The sequence below is a fragment of the Somniosus microcephalus genome, unplaced genomic scaffold (genome assembly GCF_052327205.1).
Source record: "Somniosus microcephalus isolate GS21.2 unplaced genomic scaffold, FLI_Smic_1.0 unresolved_chr2, whole genome shotgun sequence".
Lineage (NCBI taxonomy): Eukaryota > Metazoa > Chordata > Chondrichthyes > Squaliformes > Somniosidae > Somniosus > Somniosus microcephalus.
This window is the reverse complement of record NW_028225180.1, coordinates 40,207,019-40,231,384: the sequence shown is the minus strand read 5'-3', so window position 1 is coordinate 40,231,384 and position 24,366 is coordinate 40,207,019. Positions and strand designations below refer to the sequence as shown.

Below are 24,366 nucleotides of genomic sequence, written 5' to 3'. Positions count from 1 at the left end.
GTGATCATACCCTTTTTGCTCCTCAACTTTAACCAAATGGATTCTGTCCTTGAACCCTCAAGAACATCCTCCCTTTCCAACACTACAATGTCTTCCTTAATCAGCACTGCCACCCTTTTTTCCTTCCCTACCTTTTATGTACCCTTGAATATTAATGACTAGTCCTCACCGTTTTTATGCCACGTTTCCGTTATTGACAGAAAATCATATTGCCGGATGGCTAATTGTGCTTGTAGCTCACCAACCTTATTCATCTCACTTTGTGCGGTTATGTTCATGCATTCTAAACCCATTTTTGAATTTTTCGCAGTCTTTCTTGGTCTGCATATATCTAATATGGTTTGACTGCCGCCTCCAGTACTACTTTCTTCACTAGTACTATGCAACACACTCACTCTTTCATGCACATTATTCCTCTTTTCTACTCCCTTAAGCTGGTGCTGGTGCCCATGAAATTTAACCCGCCTGGCTTGTACAGGTCCCATCTTCCCCAGAAACGCTCCCAATGCCTCAGGAATCTAAAGCCCTCCCTCCTGCATCATTTTTCCAGCCACGCATTCATCTGTTCTACCCTCCTATTTCTGTACTCACTGGCCTGTGACACCGGGAGTGATCCGGAGATTACCACCTTTGAGGTCCCGCGTTTAATCTCTCTCCTAGTTCCCTAAACTCTGCCTGCAGGACCTCATCCCTCTTTCTGCCTATGTCGTTGTTACCGATATGGACAACGACCCCTGGCTGTTCACCCTCCCCCTTCAGAGTGTCCTGCAGCCGCTCAGTGACATCCTTGATCCCGGCACCAGGGGCGCAACATACCATCCTGGAGTCACTTCTACGGCCGCAGAAACGCCTGTCTGCTCCCCTAACTATCAAATCCCCTACCACTATTGCTCTGCCGCTCTTTTTCCTCCCTCCCACCCCGAGCAGCTGAACCACCTGTGGTGCCGTCGACCTGACTCTGGCTGCTCTCCGCAGAGGAACCATCGCACTCACCCGTACGCAGAACAGAATACTGGTTGGAGAGCGAGATGCACTCTGGCGACTCCTGCACTACATGCTTGGTTCTCCTCTTCTGTCTGGTGGTCACCCATTCCCGCGCTGCCTGCACACTCTTAAGCTGTGGGGTGACAACCTCCAGAAATGTGCTATCCACATAACTTTGAGCCTTGCGGATGCACCGCAGTGACTCCAGCTGCCGCTCAAGCTCTGAAACATGGATCCCAAGCTGCCGTAGCTGGTCATCCTTCCTGCACACATGGTCATCCAGGCTACGTGAAGTGTCCAGGACATCCCACATGGCACAGGATGTGAACTCCACAGGACTGAGCTGCCCTGCCATTCTTCTATTTAATAGACTAGGAATGGAATGGAATTAAGAAAGATGATTAAGGGCATCAGGAATTTTAGATGAGGAAATGGGATTAGTTTCTTTTACTGAAGCGACGTCAGGGTCTTGTAATTGATGTTGTCTGATTTTTAATGGAATTAACAACATCGCTGCAGGAACAGGCTCACTGAGAAGAGAATCAGGTACTAACAGAAAGTTCCAATTAGGAGGTAAGGATTAAAATGGAATTGAGTTTCAATTATTTCACTGAAAGGTTAATAGAATAGGGGATCAAGTTACCAGGGAAGGGCATTTGGGGCAATGTAAATGGGACCGAGAGACAATTAGATGAGTTTGTGCAGACACTGAACAGATGGGCAGGTGAGATCTTCACTGTTAGAGTCCAACACCACCTTCAGTATGCCAGTGCAGCCTTCGGTCGCCTGAGGAAGAGAGTGTTTGAAACCAGGACCTCAAATACGGCACTAAGCTCATGGTCTATAGAGCAGCAGCGATAGCCGCCCTGCTGTATGCCTCAGAGACATGGACCATGTACAACAGGCACCTCAAAGCACTGGACAGGTACCACCAACGCTGCCTCCGCAAGATTCTGCAAATCCATTGGCAGGATAGGTGCACCAACGTCAGTGTTCTCACTCAGGCCAACATCCCCAGCATCGAAGCTTTCACCATGCTCGATCAGCCCCGGTGGACAGGCCACATCGTCCGCATGCCCGATACGAGACTCCCAAAACAAGCGCTCTAGTCGGAGCTCCTACATGGAAAGAGAGCCCCAGGTGGGCAGAGGAAATGCTTGAAGGACACTCTCAAAGCCTCCTTGAAAAAGTGCAACATCCTCACTGACACCTGGGAATCCCTGGCCCAAGACCGCACAAAGTGGAGGAGAAGCATCCGGGAAGGCGCCAAACACCTCGGGTCTCTTCGCTGGGAGCAAGCGCAAGTCAATCCAAGCACCTCACCCACCCGCCCCTTCAACCACCGTCTGCCCCACCTGTGACAGAGACTGTAGGTCCCGCATTGGACTCGGATCAGTCACCCGAGAACTGATTTTTAATGTGGAAGCAAGTCAGCCTCCGTTCCGATGGGCTGCCTAAGAAGAAGAGTAATACAGAGACAGACTTGTTTGGGTCAAGTGGATTTATTCTGCTTCTCAGAATCTTCCTGCTGTAATTTTATTTCAGAAAATGCTAACAATGTTTGAGTGGTGTTGCACATACAGACTGCATGGCCTAGACTTTGATTAGGCCTGAAAACGGGACTGCAGTGATAGAGCGTGCATTGCACCATCTTAGCGCTGACTCAGGCAGCAGGTATTATTTGTTCTGATTGTAATGAGCTAGTGGTGCAGTTAGCGCTACCTGTACTAGACACTGGCTATGCACCTGTGCTTTCCTTTGTCCAGGAGTGGGTGCTAGATATCGGGTATCCCTGACGTGACTTAAAAGGTAACCAACACCTTGTAAACGTGCTCTCTGCATACAGATAATAGGGAGACAATTGTGAATTGGTCAAATGGCTGCTAGAGCTACAGAAAGCAGCAAGCAATTAGGAAAGCAAATTATATGTTCGCTTTTATTACCAAGAGGTTTTGAGTATAAGAGTAAAGACGTCTTGCTGCAATTACTGTATGTAGGGCCCTGGTGAGACCACACTGGGAGTATTGTGTACACTTTTGGTACCCTCACCTAACGAAGGATATACTTGCCATAGAGGGAGTGCACCGAAGGTTCACCAGGCTGCTGCTGGGATGGGAGGATTTTCCTATGAGGAGAGATTAAATAGACTAGGCTTATATTCTCTAGAGTTTAGAAGAATGAGAGATGATCTCATTGAAACATACAAAATTCTTACAGAGCTCGACAGGGTAGATGCGGGGAGGATTTTCCCCCTGGCTGGGCAGTCTAGAACCAGGGGGCACTGTCTCAGAATAAGGGGTCGGCCATTTGCAACAAACATATATTCCTCTAGTTCATAAAAACCCAAAAGGAAAAGTGATCCAACAATGGCTAACAAAAGAATTTAAAGCTGGTATTAAGTCAAAGGAGGAAGCTTATAATGTTGCCAGAAAAAGCGGTCAGCCTGAGGATTGGGATCCTTTTAGAAATCAGCAAAGTGGGACCAAAAACTTGATAAAGAAAGGGAAAATGGAATATGAGCACAAACTAGCGAAAAATATAAAAACAGATTGTAAAAGCTTCTATAGGTATGTGAAAAGCAAAAGCCTGGCGAAGGTAAATGTAGGTCCTTTACAGTCAGAGCTGGGAGAATGTATAATGGGGAATGAGGAAATGGCACAGAAATTAAACAAATTCTTTGTTTCTCTCTTCACGGAGGAAGAGACGAAAAGCCTCCCAGAAATACGAGAAAACCAAGGGTGTGACGAGAATGAGGATCTTAGAGAAATTATTAGTAGTAAAAAACAGTACTAGCAAAATTAATGGGACTAAAAGTCGATAAATCCCAAGGACCGGATGACCTACATCCTAGGGTTTTGAAAGAGGTGGCCTTTGGGGTAGTGGATGCATTGGTTGGCATCTTTCAAAATTTGAAAGTTTCTGGAACGGCTCCTGCAGATTGCAGGAAAGCAAATTTAACCCCGCTATTTAAGAAAGGAGGGAGAGAGAAAACGGGGAACTACAGATCTGTTAGCCTCACATCAGTAGTTGGGAAAATGCTGGAATCTATTATAAAGGATGCAATAACTGGGCACTTAAAACTAATAGTAAGATTGGGCAGAGTCAACATGGATTTATGAAAGGGAAATCCTGTTTGTCAAACCTATTTGAGTTCTTTGAGGATGTAACTAGTGGAGTAAACAAAGGGGAACCGGTAGATTTGGTGTATTTGGATTTTCAGAAGGCCTTCGATAAGGTCCCGCACAAGAGGTTGGTGAACAAAATTAGGGCACATGGAATTGGGGGTAATATACTAGCATGTACTGAGAATTGGTTAACAGACAGAAAACAAAAAGTAGCGATAAACGGGTCTTTTTCAGGATGGCAGTCTGTGACTAGTTGGGTACCAAAAGGATCGGTGCTTGGGCCCCAGCTATTCACAATCTATATCTATCAATGAGGGGATTAAATGCAACATTTCCAAATTTGTTGATGACACAAAGCTAGGTGACAGTGTTAGTTTTGAAGAGGATGTGAAGCGGCTTCAACAGGCTCTCAACTGGCTCAATGAGTGGGCGAGAACATGGCAGATGGAATATAATGTGGAAAAATGTGAAGTTATCAACTTTGGTAGACAAAACAGAAAGGCAGAATATTTCCTAAAGTGTGAAAGATTGGGGATGCAGATGCTAAAAGGAACCTAGGTGTCCTTGTACATGAGTCACTGAAAGTGAAGGTGCAGGTGCAGCAAGCCATTAGGAAGACAAATAGTATGCTGGCCTTCATTACAAGAGGATTTGAGTACAGGAGTAAATAAGTCTTATTCCAATTATATAGGGCCTTGGTGAGACCACACTTGGAGTACTGTGTACAATTTTGATCTCCTTATTCTAAGGAAGGATATACTTGCCATATCGGGAGTGCAACGAAGGTTCATGAGATTGATTCCTGGGATGGCGGGAATTTCATATGAGAAGAGATCGAGTAAACTAGGCCTGTGTTCTCTTGAATTCAGAAGAATGAGAGGGGTTCTCATTGAAGCATACAAAGTTATTACAGGGCTTGATAGTCTGGATGCTGGGAGAATGTTTCCCTTGGCTGGGGAGTCTAGAACCAGGGGCCACAGCCTCAGGATAAAGGGTAGGCCATTCAGGACTGAGATGAGAAGACATTTCTTCAACAGAGGGTGGTGAATCTTTGGAATTCTTCACCCCAGATGGCTGTAGAGGCTCAGGCATTGGGTATATTAAAAATAGAATTCAATAGATTTCTGACTAGTAAGGGCATCAAGGGATATGGCGATAGGGCCGGTGAATGGAGTTGAGGTAGAAGATCAGCCATGATCTCATTGAATGGCAGAGCAGGCTTGAAGGGCCAAATGGACTACTCCTGCTCCTATTTCTTATGTTCTTATATAGGAGCGAGATGAGGAGAAATTTCTTCACTCAGGGTAGTGAAGCTTCGGAATTCTCTACCATGGAAAGCTCTCGAGGGTCAGTCATTGAGTAAATTCACGACAGGGATCGGCAGATTTTTGGATTAAGGGAATCAAGGGATGTGGGGATAGTGCAGGAAAGTGGAGATGAGGTAGAAGATCAGCCATGATCGTATTGAATGGTGGAACAGGCTCAAAGGACCAAATGGCCTACTCTTGTTCCCATTTCTTATGTTCTTAGATTGTACCCTTAATGCACTAGAGGCCCTGGTAGGGACAGTGGACAAGGGGAGGGACATACTCTGTCCCCTAGTGGGCAAGAAACCCTCCAGTCATCAACTCCATCAACAATGGGAAGAGGCGGCTGAGCAAGTCAAGGAATCAGAGAATAATAGAAGTTTACGGCACATCGTCCCTGTGCTGGTCGATAAAGAGCTATCTGGCCTAATCCCACTTTCAAGCTCTTGGTCCGTAGCCTTGCAGTTCATGGCACATCAAGTGCACATCCAAGAACTTTTTAAATGCAATGAGGGTTTCTGCCTCTACCACCCTTTCAGGTTCTGAGTTCCAGACCCCCAGCACCCTCTGGGTGAAAAAGTACTTAATTCCCCTCTAATCCTTCTACCAATTGATATAAATCTCTGCCCCTGGTCACTGACCTCTCTTCTAGCGAAACAGGTGCTTCATATCCACAATATCTAGGCCCGTCACACTTTTATAAACCTCCCTGAATAATTTTAGCAGTGCTGGAGACTTAGCTCCCAGGACATGGCTGCAGTTCCGCAATGACCCCATTGGAGTCGTCAAGGTAAGAACACAGCTTTCTTACTCTCTGATAACACCTTCCCCATCTCCAGCCTCACTACACTCGTAATATTCCCCTACCTACTTCCCTACAAACACTGCACCACACTTCACTATATACCCTCCTCCTCAAAGTCACGCACCCCAAATCTAACATCGCACATGCTGCATACCAGCTTTTCTAACATGTGTGTATTTTCAAACACCTCAAGAATGTTACGAACACATTCCCTTCTTGCAGAAGTTCAAGTGAACATGAGACTGGAAACGATCACCAGATGAAGCCGCGCCTGTCTGCACACACTCTCCCATCGCCGAGAATATGTACAGACCATCACCGGCAGGGACAGAGCCATGTCTGTGGCGATTGGCATCACTGGAGGAAACGTTGCAGATTTTCTCACCTTTTCCTATATTTCGCTTCTTACTTCTATTTCACCAGAAACTGTGTTCCAACTTTAATCTAAAATATAACAATTGGCCGTCTCATTCAGTTCAGCTGCTGAAGAGGTTGACATCCTTCTGCCAGTAGAAGAACAGGAGGCCAGTCTTCCTGCAGAAGTAACATTACTCGAGCTAACCATCACAAGCAGCAGCTCAGATACTGGCACATGTACTTTAGAGGCTAGGCTAGATAAGGGATATTCACGTGGTGAATATGCAGGAGATCGGGATGGAGGATTGGGCACGTGCTCACTGGAGGGCGAGATCACATTCTAGGTTTGCTGCAGTGGACTCAAGATACTGACGTCGAGGGACCCGCCTACCGAAGAAAGCTGATGGACATATATCAGAAAATGCTCGGTGCACTGGGCAGCCTGCCAGTGAGCTCCAACTTGTGTCAAGGCTTTGTGCAGGCATGGAGCCCACTCTGTACACTATGGAGAAGGACGATGTAGACATAGAAATCGGGCTGGGTGACTGTGATATACTTGAACATATTAGCATCGAGAGGGAGGAGGTACTAGCGGTTTCAGCAGGTTTAAAAGTGGATAAATCCCTAGGCCCCGACGAGATGTATCCCAGGCTGCTGTGTGAGGCAAAGGAGGAGATTGCAGGGGCTCTGACACAAATTTTCAAAAACTCTCTGGCCACAGGGGATGTGCCAGAGGACTGGAGAACAGCTAACGTAGTAACATTATTCATGAAGGGTAGTAGGGATAAACCAGGGAATTACAGACCAGTGAGCCTAACATCAGTGGTAGGGAAATTATTGGAAAAAATTCTGAGGGACAGAATTAGTCTCCCCTTGGAGAGGCAAGGATTAATCAGGGATAGCCAGCATGGCTTTGTCAAGGGAAGATCATGTCTGACCAATTTGATTGAATTTTGAGAGGGGGTGACTAGGTGTGTGGATGAGGGTAGTGCAGTGGATGTGGTATACATGGATTTCAGTAAGGCTTTTGATAAAGTCCCGCACAGGAGACTGGTCAAGAAGGTAAGAGCCCATGGGATCCAGGGTGCCTTGGCACATTGGATCCAAAACTGGCTTAGTGGCAGAAGGCAGAGGGTGATGGTCGAAGGTTGTTTTTGTGACTGGAAGCCTGTGTCCAGTGGGGTAACACAGGGATCGGTGTTGGGTCCCTTGCTGTTTGTGGTCTACATTAATGATTTGGATGTTAATGTAAAAGGTATGATCAGTGAGTTCGCAGATGACACGAAAATTGGTGGGGTGGTAAATAGCGAGGAGGGTAGCCTCAGTCTGCAGGACGATATAGATTGGTTGGTCAGATGGGCGGAACAGTGGCTAATGGAATTTAACCCTGAAAAGTGTGAGGTGATGCATTTTGGAGGGACTAACAAGGCAAGGGAATACACAATGAATGGTAAGACCCTAGGAAAGACAGAGGATCAGAGGGACCTTGGTGTGCATGTACATAGATCCTTGAAGGCAGCAGAACAGGTGGATAAGGTGGTTAAAAAGGGATATGGGATACTTGCCTTCATTAGCCGAGGCATAGAATATAAGAGCAGGGACGTTATGATGGAGCTGTTCAAAACGCTGGTTAGGCCACAGCTGGAATGGTTTGTGCAGTTCTGTTCACCACACTATAGGAAGGATGTGATTGCTTTGGAGAGGGTGCAGAGGAGATTCACCAGGATGTTACCTGGGCTGGAGCGCTTCAGCTATGAAGAAAGACTGGACAAGCTGGGGTTGTTTTCCTTGGAGCAGAGAAGGGTGAGGGGGGACCTGATTGAGGTGTACAAAATTATGAGGGGCATAGATAGGGTGGATAGATAGGAACTTTTCCCCTTAGCAGAGGGGTCAATAACAAGGGGGTGTGGTGGAGCCACCTAAGGACTCAGAGCGGTTGTACATAATTCATTTAACAGCCATATAGTTACAGCCTGTTTCTGTACCTTTAATTACACTGTTTAACTGTACAATGTCTAGTTACCTTTACAGCGTGGTTTCAATGTGATGACATGTCATTTGTCACGTGATCCCCCCAATGGCGGGAGGAACGTGAGGACATCATGACGTCAGCTTTCAGACCAGAGGAGCAGTCCTCGTGGAGCCTCCAAAGAGAGCAGACCTGTATTCGATGTATTCCAGCAGTTTCCAGTTAAAACCTGTTTTGTTCCATTAAAGTTCGTTAATTTGATTGCCTGATTCGAACTCAGTCTTTTCGTTAGGAACCTCCGTTCCTACATTGGTGACCCCGACTTTCGTGACCAGTTTTGGCCGGAGATCTTCAGCATGGACACGAACGTCGTGACTCTGAAACTGCCACAGTTCTGGGAGCAACAACCAGCCACGTGGTTTATCCAGGCTGAAGCCCAGTTTGCCATCAGGAACATAGTCACAGATCAGACCCGTTATTACTACGTGGGCTCCGCCCTCGACAGCGCAACTGACTCACGGATTGTCAGCCTCCTCGTTAGTCCTCCTTCTGACAGCATGATATGATAAAGGCGCGGTTGCTACTGGTCTTCGGGCGCTCGAAGTCAGAGCGCGCTCGCCGGCTTGTCACGATGCCTGGCCTCAGGGACTCTAAACCGTCCGAGCTCATGAGCCAAATGCTCACGCTCTTGGGTGCCGAACTGGAATGCTTCCTCTTCTTGAGCTTTTCCTCCACCAAATGCTGGAGCAGGTACAGGCTGCACTGAGCTTGCTGCCAAATCCGATAAGATTTTCACTGTAACCCAGCGGTGCTGAGCGGCCACGAGGCGCCCATCCCCCACAGATGCAGTTCCAGCTCCTCCTGCAGCGGGCTGGTGCTCCTACCACACCCGTTTTAGCACAAAAGCACGGCGCTGACGCTCCCCCTGCAGTTTTTCGCCCCCCCAAAAAAAACAAAGCTCCTGCAGCATTCCTGGCGAAGGAGGATCGGGTCTAACAGGCGCTCCGTGGTTGCGATGGCTGTCGGATCTATGGGGAAACTTCTTTATATCATCGATTCCCTATCGGGTCAACGTTTCCTTTGTGACACCGGGGCGCAGTGTGTAGTGTATGTATCCGTCTACCTTTAAGGGAACTATTGAATGTAACCGTTCACATTTAAGAGAACTACTTTAGGTGTGGCACTATTTGTTTGGCTTCTGTATACTGTAATACGGATAGTGACCACACCAGTATATAAGTGTTGTGGCAGGATTGCTGGGGCAGATTCGCCCTGACCTTCGAATAGTAAAGACCTGTTTGTTTGTTACTCCTGAAGTCTGTGTCGTTATTATCCGTACAACCCACAGACTTTACAGTGGCGACGAGTCCGATCGTACCCTGCGGCAAGACTACCAAAGCAAAGAAGAGCGTCGAAGATAGGCAACCGCCCTCGTCGTGCTGCTGAAAGAAAACACGAGGCTGCAGCAGGAGGAAGGAGGAAGACTTTAGCAATAAAAGCTTCCATTAGCAACAGGCACTGACTACCCTTCTACCACGGTGCGGAGTGAGCCGATCAGCTGGAAACAAGACGGCCGCGGAGACTGTGAGTAGGGGAAAGTGTAAAGAATATCCGGAAGATAAGGGCTGTGCACTCGACCACGGTCGAGGGGGAACGGAGCCGGTCAGAAAGTCGGGTCCAACAGTGTCGGGAGACAGTCGGACCTCGATCGGCGGGAAAAGCTGGGCAGCGACCGCAGCCACGAAGCGCTGAGACTGGGAGTAGGCGCGGGAAGAGAAACCCAGCTGCAGCCGGGGAGGGAAACACCGGTCTGCGAGAGGGCTGGGAGGTGAACAGGAACCGTGCGGGTGGGAGAGAGAGACAGAGCCGAGCAAGGGGAGAGAGACTGTGCGAGAGCCAGTCCAGCGGCTGAACTGTTCTCCACCAACGGGGTACCCAGCGCCGGTAGAACCGAACGTGCGGGAGAGAGAGCGACAGAGCCGGGTGCGGAGAGAGAGACTGCGCGAGAGCCAGTCCAGCGGCTGAACTGTCCTCCGTTAACGGGGTGTACCCAGCGCCGGTAGAGCCGTGCGGGCGGGAGGAAAAGACAGAGCCGAGTAAGGGGAGCTGTGCGAGAGCCAGCCCAGCAGCTGAACATGTCCGCTGTGGGGAAAGCGTACTCCTTCCACCAGGAAGAAACGCGGGAAGCCGCCATTAGGCGGAGGAGACGACAGAAGCGGGAAACCACCATTGCAGTGGGCGGGGAGAGAAAGGAAGAGCGGGAAACCGCCATTTTCGCGGGAAAACCGCCATCTTAACTGACATACCGCCATTGAAGTGGGCGGGGAGAGAAAGGAAGAGCGGGAAACCGCCGATTTCGTGGGAAAACCGCCATCTTAGAAATAAACAAATAAATAAGAATACTTAAAGAAATACTGGTGCTGCTCCCAAGGGAAGAAAGATGCCTAAGCGAGGGAATATTAATGACTTTAATTCTGAAATAGAAGACTGGGCCACGTACGTGGAATGCATTGAGATCTATTGCGAAGCCAACAAAATAGAGGAAGATGACAAGGCGATAACATTGCTAAACTCGATGGGGGCAAAAACATACGGGCTCTTGAAGCATCTAATAGCACCAGATAAACCAGCGGATCAGACCTTCGAAGAGATTGTGGCTGTGCTGAAGGACCACTTGAACACCACACCGTTGATGCTGGCTGAACGATTCAAATTCTACGCAAGAACGCAGAGGAAAGACGAAAGCAATGCGGAGTACTTGGTCGAACTGCGTAGGCTAGCGAAACACTGCCAGTTCAGAGGGAATCTGACAGAAGCAGTGCGGGACAAGTTCGTATGCGGATTGTCCAAAGAAGGGACGCAGAAGCGACTACTGGAAGAGAACGACCTCACACTGGACAGGGCTGTCCTTATAGCTGCATCGCACGAAGCCGCAGCAAAAGGAACGGCGGAAATGCAACTAAAGGCGGCGGCACTCGGGGTGGACCAACTTACTTCAAGCACAACAAAATGCTACCGTTGTGGGAAGACAACGCATGACCAGAATCAATGCTGGTTTAAGAACCAAGAGTGTAGGATATGTGGCAAACTGGGTCACATCGCGAAGGTATGCCGGTCAGGGAAGAAGACCAACAATCAAAGGAAGCCACCACAAGAAAAGTACAACAAGGTACACAAGGTGGCTGAGAAGAGTTCAGACGAACAGAAATCAGACTCAGACCCAAACAACCAGGAGCTGGGTAGTCTGAGAATCCACAATGTGGGTAAAGAAACGGATCTACAAACCATCTGGGTCATACTAAAAATAGCTGGAGTCCAAGTAAGGATGGAGCTGGACACTGGATCAGCTATATCAGTCATCAACCGAAGGGACTACCACCGGCTATTCTCTCACATACCTTTAAGAAATACCAAGTTCGTATTACAGACATACGCGGGGCATAACGTATACCCCATGGGGAAAATAAGAGTCAAGGTGAGAGATAGGGGTAAAGAACACCCAAGAATGAACTTGTACGTATTACCTGAAGGAGGACCACCACTTCTAGGACGGGAGTGGATTAAGAAAATAGATATGGAATGGCACTACCTAAAAGCCATAATGAGGGAGGACTCAGTGCAAGCTATCAGCTCAGATTCTGAAATGGATGACGATAAGACCAATTCAAATATGGAAGACAAGGCTAAAAGGGACTTGCCGACGATGGGGAAGGAAACGAAGACATGCAGAAGGACGTATGTTACCAAGAAGAATAAAGCTGCAGAGCAGAACTCCAGGTTGACAGAGAATTCTGAGCCTGTTCAAGCAAAGGATTCATCCACGACGGAAGAACACCGAGTTCGCACTCAAACTTATGTCAAAGTATGACAACAATTAGAACAGTTGAGCGACCATCTCGTACAAGAGATGAAAAATATGGAAAAGTTCTGGGACACCGAATGGGAGAACCTGGAAAGACAACAGAGACAGCTAGCTCAAGCAGAGAGCGACCATAGAGCCATCGTGGCCAAATACCAATCACATTCCCCTGATGCTGTTCAGGAACTAGAATATTTACAGAACGAACTAAAGGAAGAGGAATCTTCAGGAAGCCAGGATTTTATCCCAGTTCATCTCTACGACTCGTTGCAAGCAGAGTGTAACAAGTTGAAAGAACAGTATGAACAGGCCCAGACTACAATCCTGGAAGGGGTTAACTCGTCAACCTCCGAAAAGCTAGTTTTAGTGAAAGCATCTGAACAGCTAAAGGTTGAACATGAGCGAGAATTACAAAGGTTGCAGGAAATGTTTGATGAGCTCCAGGCCAAGACAGACTCATCGGTAGAGATTCCATCCATCGATGAAAAATTAGAGGTGGAAGACATAGCAGAACATGAAATTCAAGATGTCCAAGAACTCATTAAATTATTGAAGGCAACCCAGGACAAATATGAGGCGGCAATGGCCGAGGTTCAACAACTTGAAGAACATATTCAACTAGGAATCCGGGCAGTGGAAGGAAAGGCAACTGGAAGGATCACAGAGACTGTAGGAATGGCCCCTGAACAGGAGTTAGAGAACATCAAGGCGCAACTTCTTTGAGCGCTTAAAACCAAAGTACCGGAGGAAAGGAAGGTGAAAACATTGGAGGGAAAGGTGGATGAAATGGAGAAGACTCTAATCCACAGTGTCCCCATAGAAGAGTTAACGGCCAGCCAACTCTTACACACGCTGAGGGACAAGACTCCAAAATGGGAACACGAGTTTCAGGGTTCAAAGGGAAAGAATTCGGAGCTTCCAAAAGTCACGGAGATAGCTGAGGTGTCAACACAGCTTTTACAAGGATGCCAAAAGTACGCTGAATTGCGGCAAGGGGAACAGAAGGGGGTGGAAACAGATACTCCAGTAGAAGGATGAAATAGCCTGACAACGAAATCCCCGATGGAAGGGAAGGTATCAAACTCACAAATGAGGCCAGTAGTGAAGGAATGGCAGACATCCCCGGAAGAGCGGAATGAATATGAATGTTTGAAGAAGTCTTTTCAAGAAAGATGGTTAGGGAAGGAACCACCGTCGGCTAACGTCCAGATGGATAAGAAGGAAGTAGAAGGGCCTCTCACTGGCCTAACTCAGGACGACCCCGAATATTACCATGACCTGTTGAGTGACACTGAATATTACGAGGATCTGGTCTGCTCAGTTTGTGATGAAAACTCCCAAAGTGCTGAAATCCGGATGAAGCACTTAAGGTCTAAGGAACATAGAGAGTTGGTGGCGCTACAGCTGGCAGCCGAGAAAGGAGCTCCGAGAGTGTCAAAAAGGCAGAAAAGAAAAAGAAGAAGCAGAAGATAATAACTGTCTAAAATATTAGCACTTCTACCATCTCAGGCGGGACACTACGAAAGGAACTAAATTAGTTGAAAAACTGGAAAATATCAAGACAGCCAGTTGGTTGTAAAAGTCCGCACTGCTGGTTCAACAGGATGAAAGTTCAAGCTGTTACGTCAAGAAAAAGGCTATGGAGGAGTCACGCTAGCCATGTGAACCGGCTACACCAAAGAGATGTTGTTTGGAACGAGTCAAGATCAGAGACTGAATCTATGAACTGTTTCCGCAGAGACTGAACCAGTGAACTGTTCCCACCAAGATTATATCTGTAAATTGTTTTATATGACATTGACTCCACCGAGATTATATCTGTAATTTGTTTTATAGGAAGTTGAAGATATGTATGTTTAACGGGGACTCTGTAAGTAATAAGCTAAAAAGGGAGGATTGTAGTTTATGTACCCGTCTACCTTTAAGGGAACTATTGAATGTAACCGTTCACCTTTAAGAGAACTACTTTAGGTGTGGCACTATTTGTTTGGCTTCTGTATACTGTAATACCGATAGTGACCACACCAGTATATAAGTGTTGTGACAGGATTGCTGGGGCAGATTCGCCCTGACTTTCGAATAGTAAAGACCTGTTTGTTTGTTACTCCTGAAGTCTGTGTCATTATTAACCGTACAACCCACAGACTTTACACAGTGTAGCATTCTACCTGCATCGAATCTCGATATGCAAGCTGGGAACCACGGTTTTTCCCTCATGGCGGCTAATGGCGCAGCAATTCGAACTTTCCAAAAGCGGCGGGTCCAAGTCTGTTTCGGCGGTCAGCGCTTCTGTTGGGAATTCGTCACGGCCACAGTCTCACAGGCCATCCTAGGGGCAGATGTTGTGTGTGCCAACGGCCTCCTTGTCGATGTCCGGCACCGCCGGTTGATCAATGCTGCCACCTTCCACTCGATTCCATGCTACCATGGTACCACTGTGGCGCGCTCTATTGCATGCGCTTTCCCTCCTCCGGATGACTTCACTCGGCTCCTCAGAGTGTTTCCGGAGCTGACAAGGCCCACCTTCTCCTCCTCGGCCACGAAGCATGGTGTTGAACATCATATCACCATGACTGGCTCCCCGGTTTATGCGCGGGCTAAAAGGCTCGAACCTGGCAAGCTCACGGCTGTGAAAGTGGAGTTCGACACGATGGAGCAGCTCGAAATCATTCACCGATCCAATAGTCCCTGGTCTTCGCCTCTCCACATTGTTCTGAAACCGGGTGGTGGCTAGCGGCCATGTGGTGACTACTGATGCCTGAACAATGCCACCACTGCTGATCGGTATCCGATTCTGCATACTCAGGATTTCTCGGCCCATTTGACGGGAATTTCTATCTTTTCTAAAGTCGACCTCATCCGGGGGTATCACCAGGTTCCCGTGCACCCGCAAGATGTCCCAAAAACTGCAGTCATCTCCCCTTTGAGTGCCTGTGGATGCCGTTTGGCTTGAAGAACACGGCACAGGCTTTCCAGCGCTTAATGGACTCCGTGCTCCGAGACCCAAGCTTCATTTTCGTCTACCTTGATGACATTCTCATCGCCAGTGCTAGCAAGGAAGAGCACATCTCCCATTTGCGTACCCTCTTTACACGCCTCAGCCAGCACGGTTTAATCATCAACCCGGCCAAGTGCCAGTTCGGCCTGCAGCAGATCGATTTCTTGGGACACCGCATAACATCGGACAGCGCCGTCCCCTTAATGACGAAGGTGGAAGCGGTTATCTCTTTCCCGCGCTCGCCAACCGTCAAGGCCCTGCAAGAGTTCCTGGGGATGGTCAACTTCTATCACCAATTCGCCCCTAAGGCGGCTCAGCTTATGCAACCCTTGTACGGACCCCTCAAGGGCAAGTCCAGTAAGGATCCAATCAGCTGGACAGCCGAGATGGACCAGGCGTTCGTCAACTCCAAGAGCGCCTTGGCCAACGCAAGCATGCTGGCGCACCCACTACCACGTGCCTTACCATGGACGCGTCAGGCTACACCATCGGCACAGTGCAAGAGCAGCGGGTCAATGGCACGTGGCAACCGCTGGCGTTTTTCAGCCGTCAACTACGGAAAAATGAAAAAAAATACGGCACCTTCGATCGGGAGTTACTGGCCCTTTTCCGAGCCATTCGCCATTTCCAGTTCTTATTGGAAGGACGTGCCTTCACGGCTTTTGTCGACCACAATCCTCTAACGTTCGCCATGGTCAAGGCCGCCGAACAGTGGTCCGCTCGTCAACAACGTCACCTGACGTTTATTTTTGAATTTACCACAGACATTCAACAAGTGTCTGGTAAGGACAACCTGGTGGCGGATTGCCTCTTCCATGCGACGGTCCACGCGGTTCACCTGGGGATTGACTACGCCCTCATGGCTGCAGATCAGGCCTCGGACTCTGAGGTCCACTCATACAGAACTGGCCCCTCTAGTTTCCAAGCGACCGACGTCACTTTCCAGGCCGCAGGCACCACGCTCATTTGCGACGTCTCCATGGGCGTTCCCCGACCTATCATGCCAGTCGCATGGCGCCGGAAGGTGTTTGATGCCATACACGGGTTGCCGCACCCTGGGATGAAGGCTTCACAACGGCTTATGTCGGCGAAGTTCGTCTGGAAAGGTATGCACCTCGATGTCTGTGACTGGGCTAATACCTGCATAGTCTGCCAGAAGGCCAAGGTCCAGCGTCATGTTAAAGCTCCAGTGGCTACGTTCGCTGTTCCGGAGCATCATTTCCACCACGTGCATGTTGATCTTATGGGCCCACTTCCACCTTCTCATGGTTATACGCATCTCCTCACCATGGTGGACCACACCACTACGTGGCCAGAGGCAATTCCTTTGGTTTCCACCACTTCGGCAGATGTCACTAGAGTTTTCATCTCATGTTGGATTGCCAGTTTCGGGGTACCGGCGGACATCTCTTCCGACCGTGGGCCACAATTTTCCTCGGAGCTTTGGAATGCTGTAGCTCAGGGGCTCGGCCCCAAACTTCATCGCACCACCGCCTATCATCCACAGGTAAACGGCCTTTGCGAGCAATTCCACAGGTTGCTTAAAGCTGCCCTTCCATCCAGTCTTCAAGGTGCAGGATGGGTGGACAGACTTCCATGGGACCTTTTGGGTCTTCGTACGGCGCCCAAAGAAGACCTGCAATCGTCCTCAGCTGAATTCGTCTACAGCCAGCCTCTGAGTACCAGGGGATTTCCTCCCTTCTCCCACAGAGCCATGGTCCGCCTCCCAGCAACTTGTTAGCCACCAGGAAGCGGCCAGATGCTTCGCTCCGGTGCCTACATCAAATCACGGCTTACAGAACTCCCACATGCCAGCAGAACTGAAGAATGCTGAGTATGTATTGATCCGCCACGATGCTCACCGGGATCCGCTCAAGCCCCCTTACACTAGTCCTTCGCGCGTCATCGAACCAGGAGACAAATCCTTTTCGGTTGACATCGGAGGAAAGCCGGATCACATTTCGGAGGACCGATTGAAGCTGGCTCACCTGGACCTGGACCGCCCAATCATCGCCGCTCAACCATCAAAACGTGGCTGACCACCCGCAGCCGCCATGCCAGATCAACCAAATCCGCCCGCCTATTTGACCATGCTCGCTCGCACCAGCTCAACCACAATCGCCTGCCAGCTCGACCACCGGTCATCAACTTCTTCTCCCAGGTTATCAAAGTTGATCAGACAGACTTGTCGGACCTCCTCCTCGTCTCACTTTTTCTGTTAAAGATAATTCTGGGGGGTGCAAGTGGCGGAGCCACCAAAGGACACAGAGTGGTTGTCCATAATTCCTTTAACAGCAATGTAGTTACAGCCTGTGTCTGTACCTTTAATTACACTGTTTAACTTACTATGTCTAGGTACATTTAAAGCGCGGTTTCAATGTGATGACTTCATGCCGTTTGTCACATGATCCCCCAATGGCGGGAAGAACGTGATGACGTCATGACGTCAGCTTTCATACCAGAGGAGCAGTCCTCGTGGAGCCTCCAAAGAGAGCAGACCTGTATTCGATGTATTCCAGCAGTTTCCAGTTAAAACCTGTTTTGTTCCATTAAAGTTCATTATTTTGATTGCCTGAGTCGAACTCAGACTTTGCGTTAGGAACCGCCATTCCTACAGGGGCACAGGTTCAAGGTAAGGGGCAGGAAGTTTAGAGGGGATTTGAGGAAGAACTTTTTCACCCAGAGGGTTGTTGGAATCTGGAACTCACTGCCTGAAAGGGTGGTAGAGGCAGGAACCCTCACAACATTCAAGAAGCATTTGGATGAGCACTTGAAATGCCATAGCATACAAGGCTATGGGCCAAGTGCTGGAAAATGGGATTAGATTAGACAGGGCTTGATGGCCGTCGCAGACATGGGCCGAAGGGCCTCCTTCTGTGCTGTAAAACTCTATGCGCCCGCTCCCTTCCCCACTGCTCCTGCCCCAGTCCCCGCTGCTCCCGCTCCTTCAGTCCCAAAGGCAGTCCTATGACACCATTCATGACTGCACTCAAACTATCTATGTGTGAGAGTCAACATCAGTGCAAGATCAGCAGCATCTTGCTCTTTTTAAACAAAGCAAAATTTCCAGAATGATAGAACACAGCAAGAAACGCCCAGAAGTTAAGCAGCTGCCTGAAACGACAAGTCAGTTACCAAACTGTAAGTTCCCGATGATCCCTCTCAACAGTGCTGGTCAGGGCTCCTTCCTGTCGGTTTGCGCCAGGTGTTGCTGGGCAGATTCAGCACGTGGTATGAGATGGTGCGGCATACCCAAAGCGGGAAAGGGTCCAGCAGGAAGCACTGGACCCTCATTTACATAATATTTTCACTCTTAAATTATACTGGCGAGAACTCCCGCCGGCAGAGCAATGCCTGATCCACAATTCAGGCTGGAAATGCAAGTGCGCTTCCTGCCCACAATATTGGCTGCAGGAGTTCGATAAGTGGCTGAATAACCGGCAGTGCACAATTGAATATCTAGGCCTATGGCTAAACACTGCACTCACTGGTACATCATCCATTTGAGTCAGCCAGTAAAGCTGCAATAAAGTAATTTTCTCTGCTGATTAATCGGTGTGTTAGACAGACTGACCACTGGGTGTTTGATGTTTTATCCCGGTCAGTGACGTGCACTGGCAGCAAAGGCCACTCACATGACCAGCTGGATAAACCACTGGAGAAATGTCAACATCTGCATATTTAAAATAAAAACAGAAAAGGCTGGAAATACTCAGCGGGTCAGACAGAATCTGCGGAGAGAGAAACAGTTAACGTTTCAGGTCAATGACCCTTCGTCAGAACTGGAAAAAGTTGGAGATGTAACAGGTTTTTAAACAAGTGCAGAGGCAGGGAGTGGGGGGAGGGGAGGAAAGAACAAAAGGGAAGGTCAGTGATAGGATGGATGGCAGGAGAGATTAACAGACAAAAGGGATGATGGTGCAAGGCAAAAAGATGGCATTGTTACAAGTTAAGAAACAAAGATGATGCTAGATGAAGTGTAAATGGCAATGGCAGAATCATCCACCGCTGTCATGTTAAAGAGAGAAAAAAATGATGGGGCAGAGGTTATGGTCTGAAATTGTTGTAAGAAGTCACACAACACCAGGTTATAGTCCAACAGTTTTCTTTGAAATCACAAGCTTTCGGAGTGCTGCTCCTTCATCAGGTGAAGTGGAGAGATGCATAAAGACACAGGTTATATAGTAAGAGGATAATGCCAGATGATTACAGGTAATCTTTCTAACAGCCATTTATCTCACCTCGGCAGAGAGATAATCACAGCTATCAAAAGGTGTGAATGCTGTCCAAACAGGTCAGTCAGGAAAACATTACATCAAAGAACAATGAGGTGGGGTCACAAGGGGTCAAATGTTGCAGATGCTGGGGTCTGTATGAAAAGCAAAAAAGACAAAAAGCACTTTCTTTTGCTGGAAATCACAGCAGGTCCGGCCGCATCTATGTAGAGAGAACAAGCCAACAATGACTCGAGTCTGGTTGACCCTACGTCAGGTGGGGGTACAAGTTGCGTGACATGAACCCAAGATCCCGGTTGAAGCCGTCCTCATGAGTGCGGAACTTGGCTATCAGTTTCTGCTCTACGGTTTTGCGTCGTCGTGTGTCTCGAAGGCCGCCTTGGAGATTGCTTACCCGAAGATCGGAGGTCTTCTGGAGGTCCTTGCCTGCTGAAGTGTTCCCGGACTGGGAGCAAGACTCCTGCCTGGCGATTGTTGTGTAGTGTCCGTTCATCCGTTGTCGCAGTGTCTGCATGGTCTCGCAGATGTACCATGCTCCGGGGCATCCTTTCCTGCAACGTATGAGGTAGACAACGTTGGCCAAGTCACATGAGTATGTACCAGGTGGGTGGTGTCCTCACGTGTGATGATGGTATCTGTGTTGATGATCTGGCATGTCTTGCAGAGATTGCCGTGGCAGGGTTGTGTGGTGTCATGGTCGCTGTTCTCCTGAAAGCTGGGTAATTTGCTGCGAACGATGGTCTGTTTGAGGTTAGGCGGCTGTTTGAAGGCGAGTAGTGGAGGCGTGGGGATGGCATTAATGAGGTGTTAGTTGTCATCGATGACATGTTGAAGGCTGCGAAGAACATGGCATAGATTCTCCGTTCCGGGGAAGTACTGGACGATGAAGGGTGCCTTGTTGGTTGTGTCCCGTGTTTGTCTTCTGAGGAGGTCTATGTGTTTTTTTGCTGTGGCCCGTCGGAACTGTCGATCGAAAAGTCGAGCGTCATATCCCGTTCTTACGAGGGCGTCTTTCAGCGTCCATTGCGTTCCTCCTCATCTGAGCAGATCCTGTGTATTCACAGGGCTTGTCCATAGGGGATGGCTTCTTTAACGAGGTTAGGGTGGAAGCTGGAGAATTGGAGCCTCCTGATGTTGTCCATGGGCTTGCGGTAGAGTGAAGTGCTGAGGTGTCTGTCTTTGATGGAGATTCGTGTGTCCAAGAATGAAACCGATTCTGAAGAGTAGTCCATGGTGAGTTTGATGGTGGGATGGAACTTGTTGATGTTATCGTGTAGTATTTTCAGTGATTCATCACCGTGGGTCCATAGGAAGAAAATGTCGTCGAAGTATCTGGTGTATAGCGTTGGTTGGACGTCCTGTGCAGCGAAGAAGTCTTGCTTGAACTTGTGCATGAAGATGTTGGCGTATTGGGGTGTGCGAATTTGGTCCCCATGGCTGTTCCGTGTGTTTGGGTAAAGAACTGGTTGTCGAAGGTGAAGACATTGTGGTCAAGGATGAAGCGGATGAGTTGTAGGATGGCGTCTGGAGATTGGCTGTTGTTGGTGTTCAGTACTGAGGCTGTCGCAGCGATGCAGTCATCGTGGGGGATACTGGTGTAGAGTGCCGAGACGTCCATCGTGGCAAGGAGTGTTCCTGGTTCAACTGGTCCGTGGGTGCTGAGTTTCTGTAAGAAGTCTGTAGTGTCGCGACAGAAGCTGGGGGTTCCCCGTACGATGGGTTTCAGGATGCCCTCAACGTATCCAGAGAGGTTCTCACACAGGGTTCCTTTGCCTGATACGATAGGACGTCCGGGTGTGTTGGCTTTGTGTATCTTTGGGAGGCAGTAGAAGTCTCCCATGTGGGGAGTACGTGGAATGAGAGCACGTAGGATGCTTTGAAGGTCTGGATCGAAGCTCTTGATCAGTCTGTTGAGTTGGCGGGTGTGTTCTTTGGTCGGATCTGCGGGTAACTGTCTGTACTGTTCCTGGTTGTCCAGTTTTTGGTATGCTTCTTTGCAATAGTACGTTCTTTTCTGTAAGATGATGGCTCCTCCTTTGTCTGCTGGTTTGAGGACGATGTTGCGGTTGGTCTGGAGAGCGTGGATGGCGTTGCGTTGTGCTCGGGTGACATTCTGGACTGTCTCGCGTGCGGCTGAAGAATCTGGCATTGATGCATCTCCTGGCAGCTTGAGCACACGTCAAGCTTAGGGCAGCGACCCTCCGGAGGGGTCCAATTTGACTCTTTTCGGTTGCTGTACTGCGGATCTCTCTGTCTGCTGGTCCGGATCATTTGTTGTCTCATTGGGTTTGCTGCTGACATCTTGGGATTTGTGGAAGAATTCCCAGAGCCTCATTCTCCTGATGAATTCCTCTGTGTCTACCGTGAGACCGATGGGGTCCATTTGGGTGGTGGGGCAGAAATTGAGCCCTCGGCTAAGAACTTCAATTTCATCTGGTTGAAGGGTGTGGTTGGACAAGTTGACGATGGACTTCCCTGTGGTAGGCTTGGTTGCTGCTGGTGGTGATGCAGAGTTTCTCAAGCTTCCTGTTCTTGGTGTGCATGCAGGCAGTGTAGTTCCGTTGCCTCGTCTGTTTGGCGGTGTCTCGTCGCTGATCTGCTGTGTCCTGAGCACAGGCTGAGAACATGGGCTCTATCTCGGTTTTGAGGTTGTGGCGTCTGCTGTAGAGCTGGTGTACGAGATGGTTGAGGAGTGTGCGAGAGGTACGACGGCAGAGTCTCTCAGCGTAGTCTGTGTTGTAGGTCGACTTGAGTGGGTTCGTGATCTGTAGCGCTTTTGGGATCTTGTCTGCTTTCTTGCATCGCTGTAGAAACTTGATGTCCATGTCGATAAGCACGATCTTCTCGGAGATCCTCTCCACTTTGAGCCGGCAGTTTGTGGTGTCGATAGTAGCCATGGTGTGGAGATGCCGGTGTTGGACTGGGGTGGACAATATGTAAGAAGTCACACAACACCAGGTTATGGTCCAACAGTTTTATTTGAAATCACAAGCTTTCGGAGTGCTGCTCCTTCGTCAGGTGAAGTGGAGAGATGCATAAAGACACAGCTTATATAGTCAGAGAATAACGCCAGATGATTACAGGTAATCTTTCTAACTGCCATTTATCACAATTCGGCAGAGAGATAATCACAGCAATCAAAGGTGTGAATGGTGTCCAAACAGGTTAGTCAGGAAAACATGACATCAAAGAACAATGAGTTGGGGTCACAAGGGGTCAAATGTTGCAGATGCTGGGGTCTGTATAAAAAACAAAGAAACAGGCAAAAAAACATTTTTTTTTGCTGGTAATCACAGCAGGTCCGGCCGCATCTGTGTAGAGAGAACAAGCCAATGACAGCTCAAGTCTGGATGACCCTACGTCAGGTGGGGTTACATGTAGCATGACATGAACCCATGATCCCGGTTGATGCCGTCCTCATGAGTGCGGAACTTGGCTATCAGCTTCTGCTCTACGATTTTGCGTTGTCGTGTCTCGAAGGCCTCCTTGGAGAATGCTTACCCGAAGATCGGAGGCTGAATGTCATTGACTGCTGAAGTGTTTCCCGATTGGGAGGGAAAACTCCTGCCTGGCGCTTGTTGCGCGGTGTCCGTACATCCGTTGTCGCAGTGTCTGCATGGTCTCGCTGATGTGCCATGCTCCGGGGCATCCTTTCCTGCAACGTATGAGGTAGACAACGTTGGCAGAGTTACACGAGTATGTACCATTTACCTGGTGGGTGGTGTCCTCACGTGTGATGATGGTATCTGTGTTGATGATCTTGCATGTCTTGCATAGGTTGCCGTGGCAGGGTTGTGTGGTGTCATGATCGCTGTTCTCCTGAAAGCTGGGTAATTTACTGCGAACGATGGTCTGTTTGAGCTTAGGCGGCTGTTTGAAGGCGAGTAGTGGAGGTGTGGGGATGGCCTTAGTGAGGTGTTCATCGTCATCGATGACATGTTGAAGGCTGCGTAGAACATGGCATAGTTTCTCCGCTCCATCATCTTCATACGCCAACATCTTCATGCACAAATTGAAGTAAGACTTCTTCGCTGCACAGGACCTCCAACCAATGCTATACACCAGATACATAGATGACATTTTCTTCCTATGGACCCACGGCAAAGAATCACTGAAAAGACTACATGATAACATCAACAAGTACCATCCCACCATCAAACTCACCATGGACTACTCCTGAGAACCGTTTTCATTCTTGGACACATGAATCGCCATCAAAGACGGACACCTCAGCACTTCACTCTACCGCAAGCCCACGGACAACCTCAGGATGCTCCACTTCTCCAGCTTCCACCCTAACTACGTTAAAGAAGCCATCCCCTATGGACAAGCCCTGCGAATACACAGGATCTTCTCAGATGAGGAGGAACGCGATGGACACCTACAGACGCTGAAAGACGCCCTCGTAAGAACGGGATATGACGCTCGGCTCGTCGATCGACAGTACCAACGAGCTACAACAAAAAATCGCATAGACCTCCTCAGAAGAGAAACACAGGACACAACCAACAGAGTACCCTTCATCGTCCAGTACTTCCCCGGAGTAGAGAAACTATGCCATGTTCTTCGCAGCCTTCAACATGTCATCGATGATGACTAACAGCTTGCTAAGGCCATCCCCATGCCTCCACTACTCGCCTTCAAACAGCCGCCTAACCTCGAACAGACCATCATTCACAGCAAATTACCCAGCTTTCAGGAGAACAGCGACCATGACACCACACAAC

The 24,366-nt window shown here is 48.8% G+C and overlaps 1 protein-coding gene and 1 pseudogene across 1 annotated transcript in view; both read right to left on the bottom strand.

Moving 5' to 3' along the window:
• The window catches only part of LOC147092547 (NACHT, LRR and PYD domains-containing protein 3-like), an 85,548-nt gene that overhangs the window by 49,747 nt on the left and 11,435 nt on the right, over positions 1–24,366 (bottom strand). The gene's annotated exons all lie outside the window — the stretch shown is intronic.
• LOC147092548 (uncharacterized) lies at positions 20,922–22,420 on the bottom strand (annotated as a pseudogene).